This window comes from Lissotriton vulgaris, chromosome 1_1 (assembly GCF_964263255.1).
Source record: "Lissotriton vulgaris chromosome 1_1, aLisVul1.2, whole genome shotgun sequence".
Lineage (NCBI taxonomy): Eukaryota > Metazoa > Chordata > Amphibia > Caudata > Salamandridae > Lissotriton > Lissotriton vulgaris.
In genome coordinates, this window is record NC_141685.1 from 2,039,519,979 (window position 1) to 2,039,530,527 (window position 10,549).

Consider the following 10,549-nt stretch of genomic DNA (forward strand, 5'->3'; position numbering starts at 1 on the left):
TCTTAGGCACCTTCACGTGACCAAGTGCAGAATCTCTATGCATTTTCGTTACTTCCATGTTTTTATCTCTAATCACATGGCCTCCTTCATACCTTGTCATTAAGGCAAATATGTAATTGTACTCTATTTATGAGGTGTACCCAAACCTCGCTACATGAAACAGACTAGTCCATATTTTACTTTTATGTTTGTACCTGAACTGGTGCTCTCTTTTAATAATTTGTATTTCCTATTTTCCCCCTTTATCTTCACCTTATTGTATCTCAGTTATTACAGTCAATTGCATACAGGCATGCTTATTCTAAATGTCCTGATGATGATCTATTTATTGTGTATTTGGATCAAAACATCGTCGACACCCGATACACCTAATACACTGCTCTAAATTGTCCTGTAATGTGTAAAGGTGTTCTCTTGCAATTTGTTTGTTACATTTAAAATTGTGTGTTTAACAAACCTACAGCTTTGCCTGACCCTTTTGTGTTCTTCATTATTTGTCCCTCTTAGTTTAGTTGGATGCAGGCTTGTGTCCTACTTACAAATTGCTTAGTCTGTATTGTTCCTGCTTGAATTTAAATTATTAAATTTCTGACCTCTGTCCGTCTGGACAAGTTATACAAATATAGTACTGACTGGATCTATATTCATTTACCCCGCTTTTTACTGTTGGATCTCTAGGGACCACTGTTCTTAAAAATGAATTAATTCCCAAGGTCCCTGGCATACCTTACTTGGGTCCCCTTGTTTCTTTACAATACTTTTAGAAAGCTGACATTTTCCTGCCTAAGCCCTGTGTGCCTGCGGCCTATCTCTGACTGCATGTCTAGACAGCTAAACACAATGGGGGCTTAGCTGTGATTTGAAGGGCACAGCCTCACACTTACACCTGAATAAGTTGTGTCCTGTCCACACACAAAGGTCTACATACCCCCTGTAGTGTTTCTAGAGCCAGAGGAGAGGGAGGAACTTTGTGCAGTTCAAAGACTCTTCTTCAAAGTCTCCCCCACTTCAAAGGCACCCCTGGACATAAGAACTGTACTACTTAATGTACACTTCTGAACCTGTGGATACCCTCCAGAAAGAAGGACTGCTGTGCTGAAGAAGGAGTGACACTCTGGAGGACTGCTCCTCCTGAAAAAGCTGCTTTCTTGCTGTGCCGACCTGCTTCCTGCTGCCCTCCTGGTCTGGGTGAGAAGAACTGGACCTGTATCACGTGAACCTCAGAACTAATAGTGACTCCAAGGAATTATTGGCTGAAATCCTGATCTGAAGTTGCAAGGACATAAAACTTCCAACTATCACCACTGTTACACGATGAGGACCAGTGCATTGTCACCGCCACTTGTATAGACACCGGCGCATCGCCCTCTCTGTGCTACGCATCCTCCTCATCGACAGGTTTGTCATTGCAATCTGGACTAAGGTACTTTTGCTCAGTGGGCCCAATCTGGTTCCTGTAGCTGCTATCCTTAGCTTATCTTCAATGAGGTGATATATACCCCTATTTGATGATTGAGATTTTCTGCCACATTAAAGAAATAGCTTGCAGGCAGTTGGATTTATTTTGATGATTTTGTAGTTTCTTTCCCCTGAATCTCTGTCTAGGTATCAGTCCAGGGGTCCCCCTTTAGTGTGCCTCACTCTCTTGCTGTCTTTATTAACTTTTGACTTTGTCCTGGTCCAATGCAACTAGATATCCCATGTTTGTGCCTAGTGCTTTTTAGCGCTATTTTCACTTAATACTTTAAAAATCAATATCTCAATCAATGGTTTTACTTGTTAATATTTTGTCATATTGGTGTTAAATATTTTATTAAGATAGACTCTATTCTTCTAACCTGGTTTGGTGTTTTCCTTCTGTTTTATTACTGTTTGTGTTTCTACTAAATACTTTATACATTGCTTCTAAGTTAAGCCTGACTTTTTGTGAGCCAAGCTATTCGGGGTTAAGCACTGGTTAATTTGTTGACTTTTAGTGGTTCACCCTGCAAGGGACTGTCACTGTTGCTTGACCCGGGCCCACACCCCGGTCAGTCAACAACCCCATTTCTCACTGCAGCAATGAACCCACAACAGCATGAATTTAAATATAAAACACTTATAAAAGGCAAACTTCACGAGGCTACACATATGAGTGCAGAGCACTGAAGACGCAATTACCTTTAGGAATACACCAGGCAGAACATTGAGCAAAGCCCACCCAATACACATAACCAACAAATATATAAGTGCGGCCTATTAGCCACACCCACTCTATTTATGATCCATCTCAAACGATCAGAAATCAGACTGAAGTCTGTGATAGAATCCTCAAGGCCAGAGCTTTAAGGTACTCGAAATCCGACAGCAATGAAATGATATATTAATGACAATAGAAGGCCATAGGAACCTCTATAACATAGCACAACACTATGTGACATAATGTAACATAACACATATCTATTTGCTTTTACCATTTTGTACACCTCCAACACTGTCCGGGGACACAGCTCCTGTGACAGAGGACTCATATCGAAGCAGGTGCATCATCTTAGGGTTGAAGACAGTGTAATTTTAGGCTGCAAACATTAGCAGAGGAAAACATCAAGAAATTAAACTAAATTGATAGAGGTTTGTGAACCATCCTTGCTCAGATTCAAGGCCTTAGTGTATTGAAATAGCCAGCCTGTTGCTGCAATGATGCCAGCAATAATGCAATAAAATGTTTGCCCTGTGTGCCCCAAGGTGACTTTAAAGGTTTCATTTTAATCAGATCTTGCGGATCAAAAATTGTATTAAGTCGGATTGTTAATTACATTGTATTTCACTTCATCTCTTTTTTGATATTGTCCCAGGAACAACAATGGTCACTTGGCAGATAATCTAGGGTTCCAATTTTCCCTTATGTAAGTGGATTAATGAATTCAATATTTATCCCTCCAATTATCAATTTGCACCTCTAAATACATGTGAAGTTTGTCACATTCATTGTTCTGTTTGCTTACGTGCTTGTGAAAATTAATAGGTCTGACTGTTGCATGCAGATGTGGCATTTTCGCACTGGTAAAGTGAACATTTATGATGATTCATTTCATCCTTTAAGCATTTGAGATCGGGCTTTAAAAAATTCCATATTTTTCTAAATTTCAAAGCAAGCAATGAGGTTGCAGAAGATTTGTATGGGAACCGACGCACTTTCTGTGCCTTGCAGGATATTAAAGTACGATCAGGGAGTTGTGGTACACGTTGGAACCCGTAGGTGGGCAGTGCTTGTGAGCAAATAACATTTTTCCTTCTGTTAATTTTCAGTGTAGCAACAACAGACTCACAGTGGATATTTGGAAAAATTTTGAGGAGAATGTTATTGCAGCTGCTGTGACCGAATTCATTATGGGAAATAATTACACTTACTCTGTGCAATGCATTTTACATTTTCAGATTTCCCCGATTTAATAAAACCTTTTATGCTGCAACCATCCACTTCTCTTTATGTTAGCGCCTACTTCAAACCTCCACATGGTTTAACGAGGAGCACTTTTGAAAAGTGTGCTTGCGCGGTAGTCACGCTGCCGCAGGATGCCATTGTGAGTGGACAAAGTAACACGAGGATTAAGTCTCTGCACCGCAGCCCACTGTTGGCCACTGTGGACCACGAGGCACAGGTAAGGAACTCTGGCTTCGCTTGAATGGCTCTCATGTGAGATAACCGGCTCTTTTGTTCAGTGGTAAACGGTCTAATGGCCTAACCTTACTCTCAATGGGAGGTTACATCCGGCACCAGAAATGACATCACTGATAACAGGAAAGATTATATTACACCTAGGGTAATGTGGCTTCTCGTTTCTGTTAGAGACATTGGATTGTGTCTTATAAAGTCATCATCGATTGTTTGACATAATATGGAGGTAGTTAACATCGGCTTCCTACTACATGGGGCCCTCTTCATTGACCTACTACTCCATTATTATGTACTTATGTACTTGCTATTCTTTTCTTTTTTTCTCCTTTAACATGTGCACGTTATTTGAATGTTTTCAATCAAGTGTACAGGTACGCCCCCCCTCCCCACATAATGGCACCACATCTTAGAGATGTTAGAAGAAAGTTTGTAAACCTTCAAACAGCTAATTGGAGATTCTCCATAAAAGACTAGAGGAAAAAAATTTGAAGATACAGACCTAGGGGCCCGATGTAGGTAATCTCGATTTACCTACTCTTAAATACCGAATCATACAGATTCGGTATTTAAGAGTAGGTAAATGGGATGTAGGTAATTTCTATTTTTAAATTACCGAATCGGCAAGATTCGGTAATCGCCGAATCGGTATTTACCGATTCGGTAATTGCCATTCATTCCTATGGGCCTGTAGGCCCATATCAATGTATGTCAATTACCGAATCGGTAAATTCCGATTCGGTAATTGGGGGGAAACATTGAAGGGTGGCAGGGTGTCACTTTGACACCCTGTTGCACCCCTCAATCGTGTATGGGTGCACATGTTGCAGACAAACATGCCCTAAGGGCAGATCTCCTCAGGGCTTGGTCGCTCCACCCTCTGCTGCCGTTCCTGCCTGCCTTGCCTTGCCGCTTCCTGCCTGTAGTTTCCCTCGAGCGCCGCCCGCAGCTCCTGGGATCCCCGCTGCCCGCAGACCCTTGGATTTCCCGCCGCTGCCTCCCTGCGGCCCCGCCCCCCGGTGACTCCATTCGCCGCCCCGCTCCCGCCACCCAGCTGCTCCTCCCTCCCGGCTCTTTACTTATGACGCCCCCTGAGCGACCGTGCAGCGGACACGCGCAGTGGTAGCACCGATTGAGCGCCGAAGGTGCGCCAAAGGTAAGCCCGTCTGCGCCCGTCCGCGCCTGGACCGCGCCCAGTGCCAGGACCTCTGGCCCCCGCCGAAGCAAGACGACCCGACGGACCTACGACGCTGCAACACTCAACGCACTCAACACTGGCCGGAACACTGCCTGCTACCGAGCCACCCCGAGACGCACCCACAGATCCTTCGCCTGCCAAGCCAGCCGTTTCTCCTGCTACCGGACCTGCACGCCCCCGCCAAGCCCTGCACCAGCAGCAACCACCTGAAGTGCATCCTACTCAACACCCGCTCCATCCACAGGCACGCCGTGGAACTCTGGGACCTGCTTGACACGACAGCACCGGACGTCGCCTTCCTCACCGAAACCTGGATGAACGCCTCCTCAGCGCCCGACATCACCATAGCCATCCCGGATGGATACAAGATCACCCGGAAGGACCGCGTCAACCAGACGGGAGGAGGCATCACCATCGTACACAAGAACACCATCCGCATCTCAACTAACTCCGACGAAACCTTCACCGCCGCTGAACACCTGCACTTCCAGATATACACTGACCCCAAGACCACCCTCGGCGGCACCCTCATCTACAGACCACCGGGACCACGTACACAATTCAGCGAAGACATCGCAAACTTCATCAGCCCGCACGCCCTTCCCTCTGCCAACTACAATCTCCTAGGAGACCTCAACTTTTACCTGGAGAACAACAACGACAGAAACACCACCGCCCTGCTGGACAACCTCGCCAACCTCGGACTCAAGCAACTAGTGAACACCCCAACCCACTATGCCGGCCACACGCTCGACCCAGTCTTCACATCCAGCAAGCACATCTCCTTCAGCCACGCCACCGGACTCCACTGGACCGACCACAGCTGCGTCCACTTCAGCTTAAAAAAAAACCACGACCCACCACCACCCACAACAGGTCCCCCGCTGATGCTGTAGCAAGATCACCGCCGAGCAGCTCACCGCCTCCCTCCGCCAGAACACTCCCACCAGCACAACGGACCTCAACGAAGAAGCCAGCAACCTCACCAAGTGGCTGACCGCCTGCGCCGATGACCTCGCACCACTAAAGAACCCTCCCACCAGTCACGGCAGCAAGAAAACCCCCTGGTTCACCGACGAACTCAAGGAATCCATGAAGAACTGCCGCACCCTTGAGAAAGCCTGGCGGCTCAACCACACCCAGACAACAGGACCACCCTCAAGCACGCCATCCGCAAACTCCATCAGCTGATCCGCTCCACCAAGAAGACGGCACTCAAAGAACGACTGGACAACAACACCCACGACAGCAAGGAACTCTTCAGCATCGTCAAAGAGTTCTCCAACCCCAGGGCCGGAAACAACGACATCATTCCCTCGCAAGACCTCTGCAACTCACTTGCCTCGTTCTTCCACCGCAAGATCGCCGACATACACAACAGCTTCGACACACAGACCACGCACCCTATCATCGAACCAACGCCCGACACCACCACCCTCTGCAACTGGACCCCGATCAGCACCGAAGACGCCACCCGCACGATGAACTCCATCCACTCCGGATCACCAACCGACCCGTGCCCACACCACGTCTTCAACAAAGCCGACGCCACCATCGCACCCCATCTCCGAGACACCATCAACTCCTCCTTACACACAGCCACCTTCCCGGAGAGCTGGAAGCACGCCGAGCTGACCGCCCTCCTGAAGAAACCAACGGCGGACCCCACCGACCTCAAGAACTACCGTCCCATCTCGCTCCTTCCTTTTCCGGCCAAAGTCACCGAGAAGACCATCAACAAACAGCTGGCCGCCTTCCTCGAGACGAACGGATCCCTCGACCCCTTGCAGTCCGGGTTTCGGGCCAACCACAGCACCGAAACCGCCCTGATCGTAGCCACCGACGACCCTGATCGACAACGGGGAAACAGCGCCCCTCATCCTCCTGGACCTCTCTGCAGCATTCGACACCGTCTGCCACCGAACTCTAGTGAAGCGCCTCAGCAACATCGGAATTCGAGAAAAAGCGCTGGAATGGATCATCTCGTTCCCTACCGGAAGAACCCAGAGAGTCCGCCTCCCTCCGTTCAGATCCGAGGCCACCAAAGTCATCTGCGGCGTACCACAAGGATCTTCACTCAGCCCAACCCTCTTCAACGTCTACATGAGCCCCCTCGCAGCCATCGCACGCCAGCACAAACTCAACATCATCTCCTACGCCGACGACACCCAGCTCATCCTCTCCCTCACCAGCGACCCCACCACGGCCAGAGCCAACCTACACGAAGGGATGAAAAATGTCGCCGACTGGATGAGGAACAGCCGCCTTAAACTGAACTCGGACAAGACGGAAGTCCTCATCCTGGGATCATCACCCTCCACCTGGGACGACTCCTGGTGGCCCCCGGCCCCGGGCACCGCTCCCAAACCGACGGACCACGCACGCAACCTGGGCTTCATCCTGGACTCCTCCCTGTCAATGACCAGACAAGTCAACGCCGTCTCATCCTCGTACTACAACACCCTGTGCATGCTCCGCAAGATCTTCAGATGGATCCCCATGGAAACCAGGAAGACTGTCACCCAGGCACTCGTCACCAGCCGACTGGACTACGGGAACACCCTCTACGCTGGAACCACAGCAAAACTTCAAAAAAGACTCCACGCATCCAGAACGCCTCCCCCCGACTCATCCTCGACATCCCCCGACACAGCCACATCACCGGATACCTGAGAGACCTGCACTGGCTCCCTGTCAGCAAGAGAATCACGTTCAGACTCCTCACCCACGCACACAAGGCTCTCCTCGACCTGGGCCCCAAGTACCTCAACGACCGCATGACCTTCTACACGCCCACCCGCCAGCTACGATTGACCGGCCACGCACACGCCACCGTACCACGCATCCGCAGAGCCACCGCCGGAGGAAGATCCTTCTCCTACCTGGCAGCCAAGACGTGGAACTCCCTCCCCACCCACCTTCGGCGAACCCAAGACCATCTCGCCTTCAGGAAGCAGCTCAAGACCTGGCTGTTCGAGCAGTAACTTTCCTCTCCCCCAGCGCCTTGAGACCCTTCCGGGTGAGTAGTGCGCTATACAAATGACGTGATTGATTGATTGATTATGTCTGCACCATGGCAGCGTTTGAAAAGCAAAAAAAATGCTTTTTCAAGGCTTTTCATTATTTACCACTAACTTCTAGTTGGTGGTAAATAACGAATTCTGAAAGCCCTATAGCACTGATTACAGTGCTACCTACATCGCAAAATACAGATTCAGTAATTTTACTGATTCGGTAATTTTACCAAATCAGTAAAATTACCGATTCGGTAAAATTACCGAATCTGTATTTTAGGTGGCCCTACATCTCATTTTCCAAATACCGATCAGTAACGGCCGAAATTACCGAATTTCGGCCGTTAACGACCGGTATTTGCCTACCTACATCTGGCCCCAAGTGTTTGAAGGTGAAAGATACAAAAATCTCATTTGGTAACATCACTTCACATACAAGCAATACTATCACCATGATTTCGTTAAAGCCCCAAGGAACTGGGCAGCCTTCACAGAGGCAAGTAACGTCCTGTAACAATGCATTTGAACAATTTAAGATTACAAAGTGCAATCAAGCCCTCCATGCATTGTAGAACAGGGGAATGTTTGCTCAACAATACTGCCATCCTCCTCTGTTCCAGCTTTCAATCCTGAGTCAAGCACCAAAAACCAAGTAAAAAAGCAATGCAAAATCTTGGTTCTTTTTTACATAGTTACTTTTGTCAATTTGCATTGTGCTACAGTCATTCAGAAGCATTTACGGTGGACGATGGAAGGCCCAGATTCATCATACTCCTACTTGCTGATCCACATCTGCTGGAAGGTGGACAGGAAGGCCAGGATGAAGCCACCAATCCAGACAGAGTACTTTCTCTCAGGTGGGGCAATGATCTTAATTTTCATTGTGCTTGGTGCCAGAGCTGTGATTTCCTTCTGCATTCTGTCTGCAATACTGGGGTACATTGTGGTACCACCAGACAACACTGTGTTGGCATACAAGTATTTTCGGATTTCAACACCACACTTCATGATAGAGTTGTATGAGGTTTCATGAATACCACAAGATTCCATACCAAGGAAGGATGTCTGGAAGAGAGCATCGGGGCATCGAAACCGCTCATGGCCAATTGTAATCACCTGACCGTCAGGCAATTCATAGCTCTACTCCAGAGAAGATGAAGAAGCAGCAGTGGCCATTTCCTGCTCAAAGTCCAGTGGTACATAGCAGAGCTTCCCCTTGATGTCACGCATAATTTCTTTTTCGGTTGTTGTTGCGAAGCTGTAGCTCGTTTCAGTCAGGATCTTCATGAGGTAGTCTGTCAGGTCACAACCAGACAAGTCAAGACGCAGGATGGCAAGAGGCAGGGCATAACCTTCATAGATGGGCACAGTGTGGGTGACATCATCACCGGAATGCATCACCTTACCAGTGGTAACGACCGGAAGTATACAGGGACAGCACAGCCTGAATAGCCACATACATGGCTGGGGTGTTGAAGGTCTCAAACATGATCTGTGTCATCTTTTCTCTGTTGGCCTTGGGGTTGAGTGGAGCTTCTGTTAGAAGTATAGGGTGTTCCTCTGGGGCAACACTGAGCTCATTGTAGAAGGTGTGGTGTCAAATCGTTTCCATATCATCCCAGTTGGTGAAAATACCATGTTCAATGGAGCATTTCAGGGTCAGGATACGATGATTTCTCTAAGCTTCATCACCAACGTAACTGTCTTTCTGGCCCATGCCAACCACCACACCCTGTTACCTTGGGTGCCCAGCGATGGATGGAACGACAGCGCGTGTAGCATCATCTCCAGGAAAGCCGGCCTTGCACATACCAGATCCATCGTCAACAACAAGTGCAATCATCGTCCATGTTGATCTTTAGGTGGGCAGATCCGGGGAGATGTGAGACAGGTCCTTAGACACGAGAGTGGTGAGGAAGCTCAGAGTGACTGCAGTATTTGCTATTCTTAACTCCACCCATGCTTACCTTGACAGTTAACTATAGACAAAATTAAAAAATAGTCCAAATAAACTCATCATAAAGTGTAGTGATAGGCCAATTGAATCAGTCCAAATTCATTGGCATTTGGTTTAGCATGCAATGTACTTCCCCACCTGCCAATTATCAGACAAAATGTGATAAAAGAGCCACAGGAGGGACAAAGACCAGAAATAGGTCAAATTCTAGAATAAAAGAGAGTACAATATCGAGCAAGTATGGTTCGCAATGGTGAAATGGGAGGCTAAGTTTAGCAGTCACTAACATATTTATATGACTACTCAACCAGGTCAACTTGGAAAGAGCTGATTAATCAACTCTAGCCCTTCTTAGACATCAATGCTCTATACTCCTCTCTTAAAGCATGCTTTAGAGCTTTCTTGATGCAAACAGGTTCCTTTGATAAACTGTAACTCTTGATTGACAGCCACCTTCTTTGCACTGAGGTCCTATTGAGTCTTTCTGTGACATACTACACTGTCGACCAACACGGCATCTTCAAAAGGTTAAGTGATAACAGATATAGCTTGTTTTTATACAACAAAACTTTGATGTTTACATTTACTCTAAATAACAGATGTTGATATTGCTCAACGTACTGGTGTTTAATGTATTGACCTTGAAAGAGTGGCTTGAGCTACCTGTGCTAGTATTTGAACTTGAGCATGTGTAGATCACATCAGATGTCAGGGGTGAATATTTA

At 47.5% G+C, this 10,549-nt stretch overlaps 1 pseudogene; it reads right to left on the reverse strand.

Moving 5' to 3' along the window:
• Nucleotides 1-8,593: 8,593 nt before the first annotated feature.
• Nucleotides 8,594-9,738, reverse strand: LOC147751575 (actin, cytoplasmic 1 pseudogene; annotated as a pseudogene).
• Between the last annotated feature and the right edge of the window lie 811 nt (nt 9,739-10,549).